Genomic DNA, 22,181 nt, shown 5'->3' on the forward strand with positions numbered 1-22,181 from the left:
CCTGTAACAGTGGGCAAGCTAGAGACATGCAATCTTTCTCTTCTTTTATGCTTCTTCACAAGTGCAGTATAACAGCTTTCTTAGCATGTTTCCACTCTGTTTTCAAACTTTTCTACATAGTCTGATCCGCCAGCAAATCATCAAGCTTCTCTTGAAGCTCAGGATCAGCTGCCTGTAAGAGCAATTCAATTTTTTGACTTGCAAGAGCTTGCTATTCTATAATATCCAACTACTCAAATCGACTTTCAAATTCTCTTAACAATTATGTAGCCACAAGACTCTTATTGGGTTGTAGAACCCACTCTTGAAAAGTTTTGCACGTAATCAAACTGGTGTTCTCAATGTTAAATTCTTCCCTGAGTGTCTTCTTGAAGGCTACCCAGTCAACATCTTGCAAGTATGTGTTGAAGGATCAAATTTTTGAAACACACTTGCTAATCATGCTAAATTGAGGTGCTTAGGTATAATTTAGAATTTGGAAGTGAAGGTATATGGAGTGTCTATGAAAATTGATTGTCATGTTATGCCAGTAGGATTGGGAGCTTTTCCACTCATATTGGGTAGACCTCGGCTTAGGAAAGAAAAATCAATACAAGATTGGGGAAAAGGAATCATAACAATCTATGATCGAAAGGGAGTAGCAAAGAAGTTTGATATGTCTTTGAGAAAAAAACTAGTGAATGAGGATGAGAGTGAAGAAGAAGATGTCGAAGATAGTGATAGTTTTGAGGAAGATGATATTGAGGATGAGAATTTACAAAGTGATTGTGATCGGGAGGTGTCATCCATTGCAATTGAGTTAGTTAATCTTGAGAGAGATGTGGGGAGAGACAAGAGAGTCGAGATTTTCTTAATGATAGATCTTAGTGTTTGAGAGATGAAGAGAGTATTGAGGCTTTTTTGAGTTTTTTAGAAGCCTTGAGGGGAGGTCTTAGAAATTGTAAGGCTCCAAGTTGAAGTTAAGGGTTACTTGATGAGTGTTTTTAGATTTATTGTGGTCTGGTAGTGAGATTTTTGATCAAGAGAGTTTTGAGGTTATGGGTTCTAACCTCATGTTGTGATTTTGATGGTGTTGGTGTTGTAGAATTTGTTGAGTCTTGTGAGTTGGTTGATGATGGTTTAAGTAGCCCTAGAGAGGCTTTTATTTTTTGTGTTGCTAATGAAGTTTTGAGTAGACCCGATCTCATGCTTCTTGATAGTTGTGTGGATTATTATGTGGTTGATTTAGGCAACAATGATAAAGAGAAAACTTCATCTGGTAGCCTTTTGTTTTCTTTGAGTTCTTCTAAGGTTTTTGATGATGTTTGTGATGATTCTGATTAGGTTTTTGAGGACCATGAGAGTGATATGGATAAGAATATAAGAGATAATTTGAGTAAGGCTATGAAAAGGATTGAAAATTTGAGGAAAGAGAGATTTAGCACTAAGGTGGAAAGAGTTTGAAAGAGATTGTCAGGTTGAAGTTGAAGAGGATTTGACAGTACTATGTTTGGAAAAGGACTAAGATCTTAATGTGTTGCCTAAGGTTTCTATTTATGAAAAGTCTCTTGAGTTTGTTTGTGATAATGCTATGGAAAGGGCTGATTATTCTATTTGTGAAGTTGAAGAGTTGGAGTCTTGTTTTGTTGGAGAAGTAAGTAGTTTGAATTGATGTCTTGGAGAGGTTTCTTATTTTGATGAGTCTCATTTTGATGTGGATATAGGTGTGTTTAGATATTTTGTGGTATTGGAAGATGTTTTTCTCGTTGTTTCTATGATATTCAATGTATTTCTAGATGGAAATCAATTTGGAAACATAGAAAAAGGGTTGTAACCTTATTTCAAAACCCTAGAATTTTCATGTCTCGCTTTTGAGAGGATAGGAGGGGTATGTGGATTGTTGTGGATGATGAGATGTTTTGTATTGATAATATGGGATGTTTTGAGAATTTTGGATTTGAATCTTTTTTGAATATTAAAGAGAAATTTGCGGATGACTTTTGTGAGTTCACTGAGCAGTTGCTTCGAAGTTATGCGCCATTGATTTTTTTGGATTATGATTTTGAAGAATCTAGGGATGGAGTGTTGGATTCAATTTTTTATTGGCTCATAAATGTTGCATCCTTTTCTGAAAGAAACTATTGCACATGAATGTTTGCAAACTAGGGGGAGGGTTGAATATGTCAAGCATTTTTGTTGTGAACACTGGAAACCCCTAGAAAAACTGTAGATAGGTTGGATTTTTTATAGTTAGATTGTTTGCATAATAGTTTGTTTTTTTGTTCTATAGTTGGATTTACTGTGTTTGTCTAGCTCAGGATTTGTTTTGTCATTTTCTTTGAATTTTTGAGTGTGGAAACTTGATAGACTTGGTTGAGATTGGTATTTTTTGGGACAAGTTGGAGCTAAAGTTTTATAGAAGCTGCCAAACATCATGGAACATGTATGTTTCCTTATCAAGGCTCTTGCACATTACATGCATTATGGGTTCATGAGCACTTCACATTGCACTTGTCAGATTCACTACACTTGGGGGTCGTCTCTTATTCTTATCAAATACTTCCATGCCATCGGTTGAGTTGATGCATAATTTTGCACCCTCATTGTGAGCATTAGCATGGCATGAGGCCCATTGCAGCTATATGTAGAAAATTTTAGTTGCACATGTACTTAAGAGAGAACCTTTCATTGAGCATGCATTGTTTCTTACATGCACAAAAGTTAGGATATTTATCACTGGGTTACAAACCTCTAGCTGGGCGGGAAAGGTGGTTGGGTAAGTTTGAGGGTCATGAAGGACATTGTCAATTGTTAGATGGATTGTTTTCTTGATCATTATCTTGAAGACCATTATTTCCTTTAGCAACCATGAGATTTTGGGTGGGAGGAGTGGAATATGACATTTTCTTTATTGAATGTTGAGAGATGAGGTAAAGGATTCAATTTAAACAAGGCATCTTTGCACGTTGCATGACCTACGGGCACATGTAGATCAACTGGACATTATTTCTCCAATGCATAAATATTTTTTAGTAGACTATTGCTCGTTTGATTGCATCACATGGATCTAATTTTGCATCTTTCTCAACACATGTGTGGTTGAGCTTTGTGTGTACAATTTTAAGTATAATTTTGGTTAGGGCACACTGCACTGAAGAAAGAAAGAATATAAAAAAGATTATACTCTTTGTATGAAACAAGAACAAGATCATAGTGTGGCTTGGATATATCGGAAGAAACAAGGATGTTTTAAGACTGAACATATCAAACCTAGTAGTTGGAATCTCTTCTTGATACACAAGTGTATACATCAGAAGATAGGAATGAATTAAAGCATTTTGCATCAAGAAAAGGTGTTATGATGTGCCAGAGAATTTGTATGAGGTGATCATTACAAGCTGAGGAAGGCAAGCCATGTTACAATGATAGTGAAGAAAGTATTGCTACTAGTTTCAGGAAGAGACAATAAAAATACTCATAATGGAGAATAATGAGAAGCCTTATGGCATCAAGTCAATTTCTTCCAAAATTGTATCTACATGTAACTAGGACAAAGGCTATGAACCTACAACAATCATGAAACTAGATCTGATCGGGGCTATCAACATATTCTTGAGGAGCTTTAAAGGACTCAAGGAATTAAATAGAGTCCATCAAGTATGAAATTGATCTCTTGTTGTAATATGAAAAGAGAATTACTAATGCCATAATGATAAGGAAGTACATTGGTGGGCTAGACAATTGTCATATCCTGACCATGACATTGGTCAACAACAAGCTTATGTATTGCATGTCGAGAGAATATACCAGTTTTGGAAGCTAGACAATCATTCATAAGAGTAGTGAATTCTACAAAAGAATATGTGGAAGCAAAGGCAATTGGCTTGTGGCAATCATTGGCACGAAGAGTCCTCACCCTCATATTATTGAGTAATGGAGATATCTAGCAATGATTGTACTGGCTTGATGGTGGATATGATCATGGTAGCTACACAGAGGTCGAATAGAACAAGGACCACAGTTGATCTTTTGGAGAGTATATTGCACATGATGGTGTTTCAAGAGACACACAACCCACTGTGCACAAGGCTCCAGGCACCAGGGAAAAAGTGAATCTAATTTTTAAGTGCCAAGTGAACAGAGGAGCAGAAGTAAAATAATCAAATGGCAAAGGTTTTGAAGGCTATGACACACAAAAATGGAGGAAGTGGTTATCATTAATGTGCTCTTAATAAATGGCATCATCTTTTTTCACACTTGCTACAAAGACTTACAATATGCTGACCCAAAACTGCCACATCTACATTGGCAATATTCTGAAGATCATGGCACAAAAAATGAAACGCAAATGTGTAAGCCTCAAAAGCATCGCAAACAAATGTGGAAAGGTGGAAACTTCAGTGTTTTCCAAAACAAAGAGGAAGAATAATAAATGAAAAGATTAAATGTTTTGAAAAGTTTATAAAAGATATAAAGCTTAATGTTTTTTTCTCAACATTTTAAGTTTTTAAAACCTTTAGAAAGCAAAAGCTTTCAAAAAGCTCAATGTGTGTGTAGAGATCTATTTAAGGAGGAGTAAGTGAAGAGCAAGAGGCCTTCCCCATTTGAATGAAATTTGTAAACTTGTGAGAATGGGGTCCCATATATGAGTATGGTTCTTTGTGAAGAGTTTATTGAACATTGCCAGAGTTTTGGACATTGCTCAGATGAGGCTTGGTGTATCAAATATTTAAGAGGTATTAAGAAGATTATTTGTTTCTGGACTCAAGATTTTCATGTTTGAATTTTTTAGAACTATAGTAGTTTTGTTTGGGTTTGTGTGTTGTTCGAGTCTTGTTCGTGAAAGTTTAAAAATTTTCATTTTGAATTGTTCCATAACAAAGTCAATATCCTATCCCGCACTCCTTATTGTCTTATTTGAGTAGTGAGTGAGCCTTGTTCTCGATCATCGCTTGCTTAACCACGTGAACAAAGGCAAGTTTATTTGAAGAAAAAGTAGTTTTCGAAGACTCAAAGGGTCATACCTACAAAAAATGTTCAAATGGGTCCACATGATAGCTCATTGTTAAGGCGGTCATGTTATTTTGAGTTGTAGTCAATCACTCCCAACTTTATGGAAATGTCAAATCAAGAAATGTTCTTCATATAGAAATCAAATGGAATTGTATAAGTTGTGCTAATTGAAAGGTTTGGAAGTATAAGAGATCATGGACCTTGTAAGAGGACTTTGGAATGTATGTGGTGGACTATAAATGCTCTAACTTCGCTAGCAGTTCAAAGGGTAAAACAATTTCTACTTTGGTTCAAACTTTTGAAGTTTCTCAAAGATATACTCCTTCACTACTGTTGTTGAAATTTTTTTAAGTCTTGCGCAAGAAGAAGTGGTAGAGATTTGCAAAGAGAAAGAGTTGTTTGTCAACTACTATGATGATGGTTGTGTAAGATTATTTACTATCAAAGAAGGGGAGAGCATGGTCTATGCTCATACATTCTCTTGAGCCCCAATTGTCCACCTATAAGAAATCATCTATATAACGTGCATTAAAATGATATAAATAAACATCCTTTCTTTACATGCTACAAAGCCTTAAAATGACTCCTTTTACTTTACTAAACTTATAATTTTTTAAAAAAAAATTAATTAAAAAGTCCATTTTGTTAATGTAATCCTATAAATTATAATAAATATAATTCCCTTTCTTTGAACTCAGGTGGTATCTTACATGCTAAGAGCGGAGTTTTGAGCCCGGGATGTATCTAAAATTTGCCAAAAAATCCAGAATTTAGGGAAAAAATATTTAACATCGAAGGCGGCGGCTCTAGCTAGGACGATTTTAAGCACCAAGTGAAAGACGGCTTTTAAAAGGCGCTCAAGCGACACTTGTGGATTTTTGATAATGTTTTCAATGGCCAGGATGCGGGATGTCAGGAGTTGCCAGTCAGTGCGGGATGTTAAGCCGGATGCCTAGGATTTTTCAGAGCTCGAATCGGAGCCCGGACGAAGAAAGTGGCCACAAATTGGCAAGATATGAAGAGGTGGGCATTAAGAGGACCAAAAGGGGTGCCCTTTGGAGCCTTGACCCCCCCCCCCCCCCCCCCCCCCCCTTTCCCCTAAAATTTTAACCAACATGAAGAAGAAAACGCGAATTCATGGCGTGGAATTGTGGAGGATGCAGGCGCCGAATTTTGCGCTCCATCCATGGAGATGGAGATTCCTGGTTGTGAGCAACCTATCTGACCGACAATGGGGCGCAACTTCTCTCTCCTTGCTAATCTTATCGCCGCCCTTTTTGCATGGAATTGCTGTGTGGATGAAGAGAACAGATTCTAGTCTTTCTCTCTCCTCCCTTTCTCTCTTCTCTATGGGCTATTCATGTGTGCCATCTTGAAAGAGGAACCGGGGAAGGAGAATGAAGGAAATGGTGATGAAGGTTGATAGAGATGCTGAAGATTGATGAGCAGCATTACGGGTCTACTGATTATGCTGTCATTCAAAGTGTCTCGGGTTACGTAAAAACACGGTATGACCTGACCATTTTTATGAAGAAAATGAAGGATTTTTTATAGTTTATGATAATAATTATGTTCTTATTGGATGAAAATTTGTGTGAGTACTGTTTGTATCATGATTAATTTCTTTTTATCAAAAAATCTTGGTTTTGCAATGATTTACATGCTTTATTTAATTCCTGTAAACCCGAAATACGGTTTTTAAGTGGCAAAATGGGAGTTTTTCCGTTTCGGGTGGGGAAAATTTGTTCCCATGGGGAGAATATGGAAGATAAATTGAATGTTAGTATGCTGAAGTGATTGGAATAAGGAAAATAAAAAAAAGTATATTTTATTGCCAAATAAATCAAGAAAATGGGAAAAATAAGGAAAAAATAGAAATACGTCTTGGAAAAATAAGAAAAAATATAAAAATTGTTTATGGATGTGTGGTAGTGGCAGAGCATGAGGGTTAGCCTCAATTTGCCCTATCTCTTTGTCAAAGTTTGTGATTTATTGTTTTCCTACATCAAAAGATGACAAAATGAACCTCTACACATGTGCAACGAAAGCAATACCTAAACGTAGGGGGTTGGGATGTTTGAATGGTGTGATTTGCGTGCTGATTATTTCTGATTTTCTGATGCATTTCATGACATAGAGTTCGGTATTTTAATTAAGAGGATAGTAGCACGAGTATTATCTCAGTGCTATTCTTCCATCGTCGCAATGCGTTAGAGAATATGCATTAAAAGCCTGATTGTGTACAAGCATGTTGCTGATTTGAAAATGATGTTTGAGCACTTTAGAATCATTCACTTTTGCATGTGCATGAAATCATGGTATCGAAATAAAAATCCTGGATGCATAACACTTGTTTTCAATGACAATGACCCACATTGAGTGTGGAAAGGCATCCTAAGCTGTAGGATAGACGTTCGTTTCTTGGGGGATTATTTGGTGAGGAAACATGGTATATCTCCTGGAGACGTTTGAAATGAAGAGTGGAGTTTGTTCGTTTGTGCTATATGTTGAGCAGCACATCAAGGGGCTAATCCCTGCGATGTAGGAGAGCTGCAGTGGGGCCGCGGTGTTTCTACCGAGAGGCTGCCTCCCATGTATGTGATTATTGTGACATTGCCAAACTGTATGGGTTCTCCCTTTGTGGAGTTTATAGAAAGGGAAACGTTGGAGTACAAAACTATAAAACTATAAACGCATAGATTAGGCTTTAGGACAGTTTGTCCTTTAGCAGTAGATAGATACTCCTGGTCCGCGAGGCTGGGAGGGTGTGTTTGTCTGTTATGAGCATGAGGTCCGGCTAGTGCCATAGCCAATGCTGGCCCATTTCAGGTCCCATCACATGCTCTCTAACGTGGACCCCCTAGGCTCTTGAGCTGAAGGACTCATCTTGGATGTCACATGCATGGAGAGTGTTTTTCGTTTCTTAACTGCGATGATGGTTGTGTAAGATTGTTTACTATCAAAGATGGGGAGAGCATAGTCTATGCCCATACATTCTCTTGAGTTGAAGGGCTTTTCATGAGTGTCACATGGAGTGGTTATGTAAAAAGTTCTTTTTAGAGGATTGGATTGATGCATTAGAAACTTAAATGTGAGAATAGGATCACAATTGCATCAGGGGAGGAAGGGGTTCTTGGTTTGTGGGCTAGTGTTGGTCCTATAATCATGAGAAATTGTGGAAGTCAAAAACCAATTTCTAGATCTATTGGTGGGATTGTGGAAGCATTGTATCTACAACCAATAGATGTCATCAAGACATGGCTTTAGTTAGACACAAAGATGGCCATTATAAGGGATATTGCATTGTGGAAAGTCAATTGTCCAACAAGGAGTGAGAGCTTTATGGAGAGGTATTACTCCATTTACAACACACTGATGGGATCAAATGTAGCTCTATAGATAGCGTTCAAGGATCTTGAGATTGGAAATATTAACCCTATTGATAGATTGGTTGCAGAATAAGGTGTAGGTGTCCTCGAGGCCCTCAGGATTGTGGTTCATTTTGAGGTTGTGAAGATCAAACTTTAGCAGCATATTGAGGATTGTCTCCATATTTTTAATGCTACAAAGGTCCTATCCATTGTGCTACAACAATTATCCAAGAAAAGGAAGGGTAGAAAAAGTTAAAGTGGGTGATTCAGAAATAGTTGTTTGAACATTGTCCCAAGGAAAGTGTGAGCAAATGCAGTTAGAATTGAGCTTTGAGAGAAAGTCACTCTTTCGCATAATAGTACTTCCAAGAGTGTCTATTTGTATAGATACAAAACGCATGTTGTTGGGGATGAATCTGATGACTTTGATGATGAAGACTCATAAGAGGAAGATTATGTGATGAGAAAGACAAACCAAGATGAAGACTTCCGAGCAAGAGGCCAAGCAAAAACTAGCTGCAAAGGATGACAAAGCACAAAAAGAGTCAAAGACTCAATATACAGGAGGTGAAGCCACACAAAAAAATAACGAGAAGCCTAGAGACAAGCTACAATACCTGAAGTTGTAGAGAAAGATGAAGAAAGCGATGAAGAGCAAGAAGACCAGGAGTATTTGGAGGAAGTATTTTAAGGAAGAAGAAAATACATGAATAGGTGCATATAGCCTAGCCACTTTTTCTAACACGCTTAGAAAGGAAGGATGATCATTTGCAGACAAAGAATAAAAATGAGGAAGATCATTATAAAAGTTTAATGAAATAATTGTTTAACAAAAAAATTCAAAGCCTAATATGAAACAATTTTGGCTCTTAGAAAAGTAAAACTTAATGAAAAGCAATTAAGGTTTTTGTGTTAGAAAAAACCTATATATAAGAGAGAGGACAATGAATCACGGGCCCTTCTTCAAGTTAATTTTCATACTTCTTATGTGAGAAGAGAGATGGGATGATTATAAGCTTTCGAGGGTTTGTTTTGTCAAAATTCTATAAGCCTAAGGCTGGAGGATCAATGTATAACCGCTACCCAAAAGAGGTATGAAGAATACATGCAGCTTTGTTCTTTTGAACTCACAATTTTTAAACTTTTGTTTAAAGGTCTTAGAAGTTATACTTTGTGTATGTGTTTTGTTGTAAATAAAGTTACAAGTGGCATAATCCTTTGTTTTTTATTGTGTCTTGGTTATTACTTTTCAAGAATTCTCATTGAGTGTTGAGAGAAGAATTGTGGTGCCGGGAAGTGCTTAAAAATAGCTAAAAATTATGAATTTCAAGGGAAAAATATTCACCGTCAAAGGCGGCGGCTCGATCTAGGACGATTTTAAGCATAAACAGTCGACGGGCGCCCAAGCGACACATCCCGATTTTTAGTAATTTTTCTGTCAGTCAGGACGGAATTTGGGAGCTGCAGGCTAGTCCGGGATGCCGAGAGGGATGCCCAAAAATTTAGAGCACGACAATCGGAGTCCGTACGAGGAAGTGGCCAAAAAACCGGCCAAGGTGCCCAAAAAAGGGGCCAAAGGGGAAATTTCAAAGGGTGTGAAGAGAGGGGGGTGACCTTTGGCACCCCCCCCCCCCCCCTCCCTCTCAAAAAAAAAAAACGTCATGGAGGGGGAGCGGCGGCTGTTTTCAGCCGCCGAAAAAAACGTGCCTCCCCCCCCGCCCCCCCCACAAATGGATGATGGTGGCTACACACAAGCAGGGGAGATGAAGGCACAGCCGATCTACATGTTTTCGCTCTCCATCGCCGCCCTTTGCGCGAGATATGGTGGACTGTGCAGGAAGCTCCATTTTAAGTCTTTCTCTCTCCTCCTCCTCTCTCCTCTTAAACCCCGTTCATGCGTAGAAGAATAGAATGGAAATGGACGGTCGGATGGATGCCGATTCTTGACGAGAATGAAGGGCAATGCCAAATCATTGTAGATTGCTGATTCCAAGCAGAATTCATGGCTGGAAATCAGTCGTGGGACGTGCCAAATTAAATGGAAAAAACCCGCAAGTCACGGTAATAATCGTTTTTTCCAAAGGAAATTGTCTCTTTATGCAAATTTGGTTGACAAAAATGTGTTCATATGGATTGAGTTTTGAGTATGTCATGGTTTGAGTTGTTTTTTGTCCCTTCATCATTAAAAATCAGAAAAAACATGTGCCGGATGGCAGAAAACAATAAACCGAAACACGAAAAAGCATAAAAATGAAGAAAAAATGGGTTTTTTAGGGCTAAAAATGATGAAATAAATTAATCCACATCTACTGAAATTCTATTCTTGCTGAAATGAACTAAGGGTCACAGCCCCTAATCTGTTCTTAATTTTCAGTAATTAAAAAATGAGAGAAAATGGGAAAAATGGCAAGAAAAGTGTGGAAAAACCCTAAAAAATAGGGGAAAAATACATTTTGGGTTCCGAAAAATAAGGATAAATAAGAGCAATGTTTGTGAATGTTTGTGGGGACTGAAGCATGACGATTTGCCTCAGTTCAACCCCACCTTCTTGTTCTAGTGTGTCTTTTTCCGCTTTCTACACATAAAATGATGTCAAAATACCCTACAAACCTATCCAACGATGCAATATTTAAATGGGGAAGGGTAGAGGAGTTGAAATATGTCTAAATGCCATGTGAAATGATGGGAAAGTTGCTGATTTCTATGCATAGCATTTAGGACGGATGATAATTAAAATTAAGAGCTTAGTAGCATGAGGATCACCTCGGTGCTAGGCCCATGCAACGAAGCACGAACGGTAGTTGGAAACCATTAAAAGAATGTTTTGCACTTGTGCACGATACTGTTTGCTAAATGTTTGAGCACTAGGCATCCACCAAATGCATAGAGCATGAAAAGAATTTAGAAAATATCAGGGACCAGCTCCTAGACATGCATTGCAATTGGTTTATTAGGACATGACCTACGATGAGAGGTAGTGAGGTACCCAGGCTGTAGGCTAGTCGTGGGGGTCAAGGGGAAAGTACGTGAGGAAGAAATGGTACATTCCTGGACACGCTTATTTGGTACCTTGAGCGACTTTTGTGCGGAATGTCTAAATGTTGAGCGACGCACTGAGCGGCCAATCCCCAAGGTGTAGGAGAGTCGCAGAGGGTTGACGGCATTCAGCCGTAGGAGGAACCCCATGTGTATGTGATTCGAGCCTTTTGGCTATGTGAAAGGGACTCCCTCTGAGGAGTAATATTGGGTTAGGATCAGTTGGACTACAACGTATTACAAACGCAATGTTTAGGAAGGCAGAGATTTTGATAGACACTCCTGGCCGTGAGGCCGAGGGGTTGTCTTGTGCGTAGTGACGAGGCCCGGCTAGTGCATGAGCCAGTGCCGGCTCATTTTTTAGGTCCATCAATGGTGCGTCTGCCGGGAGCCGCTTAAAAGTGGCGGTTCTCGAATCCTGGTTGTTTAGGGACCAACTAGCAGTTTATGCCAAAGGATACTGAGATTGATTCGTTATTTATTGATAAGCATCAACTAGCAGAAATCCAAAAGCAAGAAAGAGACGAAAGAGCTAGGCGACGTGCTGAAATTTTTAGGAGGTATTCCCCTAAGCGTAGCGGTGCTGAACCCTTACGAGGGAGTGGATCTAGTGGTCTTAGTACCACAAGCAGTAAGTTAGGAGAAGGTGGAAGCTCTAGTGCTCCCCTTCCTTCTATAAGCCAGTCCACGTCAAGTATGGGAGGTGTAACCCCACCGTCCCCTATTCCTAGTGCAAATCCAATCCTTGTCATGGCGCAGCCTATTGCAATTCCAGCAGGAAGGACGGATTTGCCAGCTCTAGGTTACCCGCTACCCATTTTTAATGGGCTAGTTGAGGAAGATGCGGAACTCCACATTAGGGAGTTTCAAAAGCTGATGTTTAACTGTCGCATTCAAGAAGAAGGACATTTAATGATGTTCTTCAATATGACTCTCAAAGGAAGAGCTGCTATATGGTATCATGGTTTAGAAGCCGGAACCATATTGAACATTGATGCATTTTATGGAGCTTTTCGAAGGGAGTTTGCCCCTGAAAGGGGTGGGCAATATTGGTTGTGTGTACTCAACGTGACCCGCCAAGAATCACACGAGGATATTCGTGCTTATGCGAAGAAGATAAAAGAGGTTTTCCGTAAGTTCGACACCTCTATTCCTATCCCCGCAGCTGCCCAATTGCAATATTTCCTACATGGTTTGGACTTTAATATCCAATTGCAGTTGAGCAGTGTCCCCTTGGGGGATATAGATACTGCCATTACACGAGCACAAGAGGTGGAATCCCGACTACAAGCAGCCTATGCTTCTCGAGGCAATTCGAACATGGGTTTAGTATTGGGAAATAATGTGGAAATGGCCAATGGCAGTGGTGGTCAAGGGATGGCGATGGCTAACCCTAATGGGAGAGGAAACATGATGCAGAATGTCCCTTTATTACCAGCTCCCCCTAGCATATCGATGCCTACGGGCAGTCAAATGGCTCCAAGTGGTGGAGGCCAGGCGGTCAATTCTAATACCATGCCTATGGCTCAACAACCAGTGCCTAATCGAATTGTTAGGCCGATGGAACGACATGGTAATGACCAAGGCTATGAGTCGAGTTCTTCCAATGTTCTTGGCGAGGTTAAAGACATGATGAAGCATTATACTGACATGATTACGGAGCAGTATCAACAAATAGCCGTGGATGTCAACTTCCTTAAAAAACAACAAATTTTGATAGGAAGTAGATACCCAGAGGAGGGTGCACCTTCGAGGTTTAGTTGCAAATGGTGTGGTGGGCAGCACTATCCAAGGAATTGCCCGAATGTTAAGTGCGACATCTGTGGAAAATCCGGCCTTTTAGCAGCTACTTGCTGGAGTAAGATCAATTCCCTCCAACGAGGAAGTCGGCAACTAGGGCCTGTTAATCATCGTGCCCAAGGAAATGATTCCCAGCGAGAGGATGGGCCTAAACAAATACTTCAACGACCAAAGACTACAGTGGAGAAGCTACCAAGTGGTAGTGGGGTCAGTTTGATTGAGGCTGTACGCGTTAATGATGCTGAAACCTCTAATCTACGAGCTGTCCTTACAAGAGGTCAAAAGGGTAGAGAAGCCGACAAGGATAAGCTTGTCGATGGAAACCCTAAACAAGGCGACAAAGGAACGCAAGTTTTGGACCCTTCCATGGAAGGGGGACCTTTGAAGCCCGTAGAAAGTAAAGCCGATAAGGAACCACCAAAGAAGAAGGTGAAAGTTAAGAAAGAGGCAATAAAGCCGGTTCAGCGATCTAAAGAGCGGATGGTTTGGCGTGAAAAGCGAGCTCTATCAAACTATCATGAATTCGATTTAGCGAGCTCTCTTTGTGAAGTCAAACCGGATGTGAATCTCTTACAGCTTATTAAGCTTTCCCCAGGAATATGCAAGGAATTTAGAAAGATCCTACATACTGGGTATATCGTAGAACCTTTGGGTATTGCGTGAGTTGGTAATGACTGGTTCAAGCATGCTGAGAAGCATTGCCCAAGGATTGTAGCCTATGTCGATGGGATATTAGTAGATTATGCCATTGTCGACACAGGATCATATGTTAACATTATGAGTTCTGAACTGATGGAAAGGTTGGGTCTAGCGATCCAGAAAGATACCTCCACAATTCTCAGAATGGCAGATGATAGTTTGAGACAGCCAGAAGGTTGCATTACTAAGGTCCATGTCACTGTTGCAAATGTAGAATGCATGTTGGACTTTAGAGTGATTCGTTTTGCAGGCCGTCCAAGTTACCAAGTATTACTCGGACGACCTTGGATCTTGCAAGCGGATTGCCAAGTAGATATACCCGCCGATCGGCTAATATTCGGCAGATGTGCCCAGCGTGTGGTGGTTGATGCTTATCCTGAGTCCCCGCAGAGTGAGAGAGCTCCTCTATCTTCCACGGAATTGGAGACACTAGAAGATTTATCTGCCAGTGAGACATCATCGAGTGATGAGTCCAAAGAGGGATCCACCACGGAAGACATCTATTAAAACACTTTGAATGAGCCGATAGAGGGCCAAGAGCGTATAAGAGATGCAGATGTTATCGAGCTAGACCTTGGTACGCCTAATGATTCGCGGCCAATCAAATTAGGTTCTATGCTCAACTCAGCAGAAAGGGAGGACTATGTGGCCTTGATCCAGGAATTCCGGGATATCTTTGCCTAGAGTTATGATGAGTTGAGAGGCATCCCTCCTAGTCTTGCTGTGCATACAATTCCGTTGAAAGAGGGCAGTCGTCCTGTATGGCAGAAAGTAAGGCGTATGCCTTTCGAACTGAGGGACGGCCTGTTTGAAGAGTTACAGAAGCTTCGGAAAGCGGGTTTGATTTTTCCTGTGCAACACACGGAATGGTGTTCGCCGGTTGTGATAAGAAAGAAGAATAATAATCAAATCCGATTATGTGTAGATTTTAGGGAGCTGAATAAGCAGACAGTTAAGGACTACTACCCGTTGCCATTTATTGACCAGATCTTGGATCAATTAGTGGGTAGGGAGATATATTCGGTTATGGATTGCTTTGCAGGATACAACCAAATGGCAATTGCAGAAGAGGATAAGTTGAAAACAACTTTTATCACTGTATTTGGTACTTTTGCGTACCATGTGATGGCCTTTGGTTTATGCAATGCACCTGGTTCGTGGCAACGAACAGCAGATAAGACATTCTGTGACATATCCCCTGAAGAGTTGAAGGTGTTTATTGATGACTTAGGGGTTGCCACCGTGAGAGAAAGGCAGTTGATCATTCTAAGAAAATGCTTTGAGCGCTGTAGACAATTCTGCATCGCCTTAAATCCACGGAAGTGTGTTTTTGGAGTACCTTATGGGCTATTGCTGGGTCATGTGGTTAGTTCGATAGGGATTGCGACAGACCTCGAGAAAGTCAAAGTTATAGCTGCCATGGGTCCACCACGCACTCCGAAAGAAGTTCATAGCTTTTTGTCTTCGGTTGGTTATTATCGTAGATTCATAAACGCCTTGGCAGAAAGAACGTTGCCGCTTACAAATTTATTGTCCTTTAGCTGTTCTTTTGTATGGGGTGACCCTTGTAAGGTAGCATTCGAGGATGTGAAACAAGAGCTAGCAAGAGCGCCCGTTTTAAAAGCACCTAAAAGAGGTGAGGTGTTCTATATATTCTCAGCAGCCACCATGTATAGTATCAGCTGCTGTTTAGCCCAAATTTGGGAAGAGAAGTGGTACCACCCGATTGCTTTTGCTAGTCGGAAGCTAGGGGTATCCGAAATCAATTATACTTACATGGAGAAATTGTGTCTAGCAATGGTCTTTGGGACCAAGAAATTCAGGCATTATATTCTCTATGAGAAAGTCGTGCTCTATACGAAGGTGGAGGGACTTCGACTATTGATGAATAAGCTACAACCGCCCGATCGTCTAGCAAAGTGGTTGATCACTTTGCAGGAATTTGATTACGAAATCAGGAGTAAGCCACCAAGGTTGCAAGGCATCGTGGAATGTCTTGTGGACTTTGGGGAGCCGAAAGAATCTATGGCTGAAGGCACTACATGGAGTTGTTGTTTAAAATAGATACGGCATCTATTCCCTCCTGGTGTGCTGCAATAACGCATTATTTATCAACGGGAGAGGCGGGATCTGAACTATCTAAAGCTGAGAGAAGGAAAATTAAGCAGCAAGCGTTAAAGTTTGCTTTGATCGTAGGTACATTATATCGGCAAGGGGTTGATGACATCTATCGCCGGTGTGTGATGCTTGACGAGGTGCCATTCATTTTGGAAGAGTGCCATGATTCTGCTTGCGGTGGCCATTTTGCTGGATGGCTTACAGCACAAAAGGCTTTAAGAGCAGGTTATTGGTGGCCTGCCATCTTCCAGGATGCGTTTGCGTATGTTAAGAAATGTGATATTTGTCAACGACATGATAGTCGAGAGAATAGGAAACGACCACTCACCCCTATTATGGCGATACTTCCATTTGAGAAGTGGGGAATAGACTTTGTGGGTCCTATTACTCCGTCGTCGACTACGCAAAAGAGGTACATCATTGTAGCAACTGACTACTTTACGAAGTGGTTAGAAGCACGTGCAACAAGGAAAGATGATGCTAAAGAAACTGCTAGTTTCCTTTTAGAGCAGATAATATGCTGGTTTGGTCCGCCGAAAGAATTAGTGTCAGACCACGGAACCCATTTCCTGAATAAGGTGATCAAAGGTTTGACAGAGATGTGGCAAATCAAGCATAACAAGACAACCCCATATAATCCGCAAGCCAATGGGCAAGTTGAAAGCACCAACAAGCAGCTTGTGGGCATCCTGTCCAAAATTGTGTCGGAAAAGAAACGGGATTGGGATAAAAAGTTATACGTGGCAGTGTGGGCCTATAATACGACCTTCAAACGAGCCACTGGCCATACCCCGTTCAAGTTAGTATATGGGGAGGAGTGTGTCTTACCTTTAGAGATTGAGCTGCCGACTATTCGGTTTGCCATCAATCATTCTTTGAGCGATGAAGACGCACTTTTTGAGTGCTTGACGACACTGGCACATTTAGATGAGCTTAAGTTGCAAAGCTTATTGCACCAAGAAGTGGTGAAGCGCCGAATGAAGCAGTTACACGACATCAAAGCCAAGAAATACACCTTCAAGAAAGGACAGCTTGTTCTGTATTATGATGCATGACGTGAATTATTTCCAGGCAAGCTAGAGCCTAAATGGGATGGGCCCTATAGGATCGTTAGAATAGGGAGGAATAAGTCCACAGTTTTGTTAGCTGACCTTGAGGGGATAGATTTTAAAAATAAGGTTAATCTTAATAAGATTAAATCTTATTATTTCTTATTGCACTAATTCTATGACTGCCTTGCAGGTCTAGGCGAGATCGATCAAACATCTGCAAGGAAATCGTGATAGAGGTTGATGGGTCGTCTGATCCCTTATTTAGAACACCCATATTTGGAACAAAGGTATCATCAGGGAAAGCTCATTTGGTGGAGCAAAGGATATAAGGTGATTGAGCAAGAAGGCGGGACATTTATTTGGGAGATCAAGGTCTTCTGCCATCACTGCCTACAAATTTTGACGAGCATCCCTGTTGAATTCAATGACGATGGAGGATGGAGCCTACAGTCCACCCGTTGAATATGCTGAATTTCGATTACCATAATTACGAGTAGAGTTCAGGATGGCGGGATATGTAAACCCTTTATGGACGTACACCTTGTACTTTGATGGGGCGTCCAGGGGTGCATGCAAAAAAGGAAGTGTAGGAGTTGTCATTCGAGACCCCTAACGACGCATTGTCATGAAGTTAGCTGCTTATCTCGGGGCGAATTTTACCAATAATATGGCCGAATACAAAGCCCTGATTATGGGTTTGAATATTGCAAAAAAGGGTGGTATCCGCCAGTTGTTGGTGAAAGGGGACTCTCAGTTGGTTTTAAATCAACTCAATGGGACGTACATGGTACGAAACCCCATCCTTTGTATGTACCATCATACTGCCATAGCCCTGCTAGACGAATTTGATAGAGTGTCTTTTCAGCTAATTCCACGGAATTGGAATCAGTTTGCCAATTCTTTGGCTAATTTTGCGTATGAAGAAGACCTCTTCTTTAATTGTGGCCCTTGTCCCGATATATCTATTGATGCTGAGACAGGACCTGGTCGTTTGTGGGGTATGCTTTCTGAACATGCCCTCTTTGGCAGACAATGGTTGATTTGGGTGATGCAGAGGGTAAGCGAGACTCATCTGCCTTTATTATCTTGGACCCACAGATTGATTAGACAACATGTGATGCGAACACCTCTTGCAATATACGCAGGAGGGATAGGTCATAATCTAATGCACCTAGTTTAGGGCTACGAGCCCTGTTTCCCTGGGAATGGTATGCTTTGATGTCTATCGTGGTTGTTTCCAGGTGGATGTTATGCGTAGTATTGTTTGATTTCATTAGGCCAAGAGGGCCGATTCAGTTTTGTAGCAAAGTCATGTCTGGTTTCATTAGGCCAAGAGGGCCATTTGCCTATCTAGTGCAGGTGCGTTTAATTGGGTTTTTGTTTTAAGTGTTGTGCTGGATAGGTTTCGTGGTTCGTGGAATTTGGTGAAGCTTGGAGGGAGCCTTTGTCGCGGCATCGATGGAAGCTTCTTGTGGCCAATCCAGGTGATACCTCTCCTTTACGAGTACCTTTCTTTCCTGTTATATGTGTATTTGTACTTGTCAAGGGGACACATTTTTGTTGGGGACCGGCAACCAAGGCATGAAGTCCCAAGTTTAGGCTAAGTATGTTTGAGGGAGGTCGGAGTAGTCCTTGCCTCCTGTAAAGACATTGTCAGGCATCGAAAGTCCTGTTTTAGAAGGAAGTCCTAGTGGCTCTGTTCTGCTAGCCTGCTAGGCAGCCATTCTAGGAGTTCTTGTTAGTAGTGAGGCAGTTAGACAAGCCTGCCATAAGATAATAATGATGATGCCCAAAAACTTTGTACATCCTAAAAGATGAATATAAATACGAAGGTGTGTAAAAGGGGGTTCTAACCCCTATCAAAGAAAAGAAATGAAATGAAAATATATAAGCAGTTGATCATTGCCTTGCGAAGGCCTGGTAGGTTCTTGGGGACGAATCAGACCCGGGGCCGATACCTTGTCTTCCTAGGGGTGGCTTCTTGCCAAATATAATACCCAAACAAGGAAGGTTGGAGCGAAAATAAAAGTGAGAGTTAAAAAAGGATTAAGTGTCGCCTTGCGAGGGCTTGGTAGGTTCTTGGGTGCCGAGACAGGTCTTGAGGCCGATGCCCTGTTCTCCTTGGGTCACTACGCTCAGCTCCCTCCTTTTTACATGCCCAAGTCTGTTCATCCAATAAAAACCCTAAAAGAAGCCGTGTACTAAAAGAAAATACTTCTTGATCAGGCTATAGGAGTCCTCGCCTTATAGGAGCTCCTAGTTGAGTTGTCTTTAGTTGGTAAGTAGTGGAGACTACCACTTAGGGCAACCTCTTTGATAGGTTTTTTAGTTTGGCTGTGTTGGAGCAGCTGGTTAGTGACTCACTTCGGATCTTCTATTAGATGATGCTAGGCCTACTCCTTGTGGATGTCATGCCTTGGTTCTGTCCACGGGTCGGGGGAGCATTGTGCTGAGTTTTATTATATATTTGTTTTGTATCAGTTTGATACTTCTTTGGTTGTTTATGTGCAGATATGTCCGTGGGTTCGACGGGCTGAGTCGCCCTATCCCATGGTCGCCACTGAGAGCGGAATTTTGGTGCCGGGAAGTGCTTAAAAATAGCTAAAAATTATGAATTTCAAGGGAAAAATATTCACCGTCAAAGGCGGCGGCTCGATCTAGGACGATTTTAAGCATAAACAGTCGACGGGCGCCCAAGTGACACATCCAGATTTTTAGTACTTTTTCTATCAGTCAGGACGGAATTTGGGAGCTGCAGGCCAGTCTGGGATGCTGAGAGGGATGCCCAAAAATTTACAGCACGACAATCGGAGTCCGTACGAGGAAGTGGCCAAAAAACGGGCCAAGGTGCCCAAAAAAGGGGCCAAAGGGGAAATTTCAAAGGGTGTGAAGAGAGGGGGGTGACCTTTGGCACCCCCCCCCCCCTCCCTCTCAAAAAAAAAAACGTCATGGAGGGGGGGCGGCGGCTGTTTTCAGCCGCCGAAAAAAACGCGCCTCCCCCCCCCCCGCCCCCCCACAAATGGATGATGGTGGCTACACACAAGCAGGGGAGATGAAGGCACAGCCGATCTACAACATGTTTTCGCTCTCCATCGCCACCCTTTGCGCGAGATATGGTGGACTGTGCAGGAAGCCCCATTTTCAATCTTTCTCTCTCCTCCTCCTCTCTCCTCTTAAACCCCGTTCATGCGCAGAAGAATAGAATGGAAATGGACGGTCGGATGGATGTCGATTCTTGACGAGATTGAAGGGCAATGCCAAATCATTGTAGATTGCTGATTCCAAGCAAAATTCAAGGCTGGAAATCAGTCGTGGGACGCGCCAAATTAAATGGAAAAAACCCGCAAGTCACGGTAATAATCGTTTTTTCCAAAGGAAATGGTCTCTTTATGCAAATTTGGTTGACAAAAATGTGTTCATATGGATTGAGTTTTGAGTATGTCGTGGTTTGAGTTGTTTTCTATCCCTTCATCATTAAAAATCAGAAAAAACATGTGCCGGATGGCAGAAAACAATAAACCGAAACACGAAAAAGCATAAAAATGAAGAAAAAATGGGTTTTTTAGGGCTAAAAATGATGAAATAAATTAATCCACATCTACTGAAATTCTATTCTTGCTGAAATGAACTAAGGGCCATAGCCCCTAATCTGTTCTTAATTTTCAGTAATTAAAAAATGGGAGAAAATGGGAAAAATGGCAAGAAAAGGGTGAAAAAACCCTAAAAAAAAGGGGAAAAATACATTTTGGGTTCCGAAAAATAAGGATAAATAAGAGAAATGTTTGTGAATGTTTGTGGGGACTGAAGCATGAGGATTTTCCTCAGTTCAACCCCACCTTCTTGTTCTAGTGTGTCTTTTTCCACTTTCTACACATAAAATGATGTCAAAATACCCTATAAACCTATCCAACGATGCAATATTTAAATTAGGAAGAGTAGAGGAGTTGAAATATGTCTAAATGTCGTGTGAAATGATGGGAAAGTTGCTGATTTCTATGCATAGCATTTAGGACGGATGATAATTAAAATTAAGAGCTTAGTAGCACGAGGATCACCTCGGTGCTAGGCCCATGCAACGAAGCACGAACGGTAGTTGGAAACCATTAAAAGAATGTTTTGCACTTGTGCACGATACTGTTTGCTAAATGTTTGAGCACTAGGCATCCACCAAATGCATAGAGCATGAAAAGAATTTAGAAAATATCAGGGACCACCTCATGGACATGCATTGCAATTGGTTTATTAGGACATGACCTACGATGAGAGGCAATGAGGTACCCAGGCTGTAGGCTAGTCGTGGGGGTCAAGGGGAAAGTACGTGAGGAAGAAATGGTACATTCCTGGACACGCTTATTTGGTACCTTGAGCGACTTTTGTGCGGAATGTCTAAATGTTGAGCGACGCACTGAGGGGCCAATCCCCAAGGTGTAGGAGAGTCGCAGAGGGTTGACGGCATTCAGCCGTAGGAGGAACCCCATGTGTATGTGATTCGAGCCTTTTGGCTATGTGAAAGGGACTCCCTCTGAGGAGTAATATTGGGTTAGGATCAGTTGGACTACAACGTATTACAAACGCAATGTTTAGGAAGGCAGAGATTTTGATAGACGCTCCTGGCCGCGAGGCCGAGGGGTTGTCTTGTGCATAGTGACGAGGCCCGGCTAGTGCACGAGCCAGTGCCGGCTCATTTTTTAGGTCCATCAAGTGTAGTAAGAGAGAAAAAGACAATGAGATAAGAAACACTCATTTTCATCTCGTTTTCGGATTGTGTGAGAGGATTATCTTTTATTACAACTTGTGAAACATCTTTTTTGGTTCCCCTATTGAGGAGTGCCAAATTTTTTTACTTTGTTGAGTTGTTGAGATTGTGTTTCAATGGCCAATTCTTTTCCATAATTTCACGATACAAAAGGAGAGGATCCTTTTGTAGTGATTGGTTTGAGGATTAAAACAGACTCGACCTTAAAACTCCAAATTTTAAAATTTCAGTTGTTGGATGAAGAAAGAAATTGGTATGAGGATTATGAAAAAACTCTTGAATTGCAAAATCCTCTTGTTCCTATAAAATATGAAGCTACCAAACATGCATTTCTTGACCAATTTAAAGAAAACTAAA

At 41.0% G+C, this 22,181-nt stretch overlaps 1 pseudogene; it reads left to right on the forward strand.

Moving 5' to 3' along the window:
- Nucleotides 1–8,157: 8,157 nt before the first annotated feature.
- Nucleotides 8,158–22,181, forward strand: part of LOC148027642 (mitochondrial succinate-fumarate transporter 1 pseudogene) — a 60,565-nt pseudogene continuing 46,541 nt past the window's right edge.

Source organism: Lygodium microphyllum, chromosome 12, assembly GCF_053477565.2.
Source record: "Lygodium microphyllum isolate KBCC chromosome 12, Lygodium_microphyllum_v1.1.10, whole genome shotgun sequence".
Lineage (NCBI taxonomy): Eukaryota > Viridiplantae > Streptophyta > Polypodiopsida > Schizaeales > Lygodiaceae > Lygodium > Lygodium microphyllum.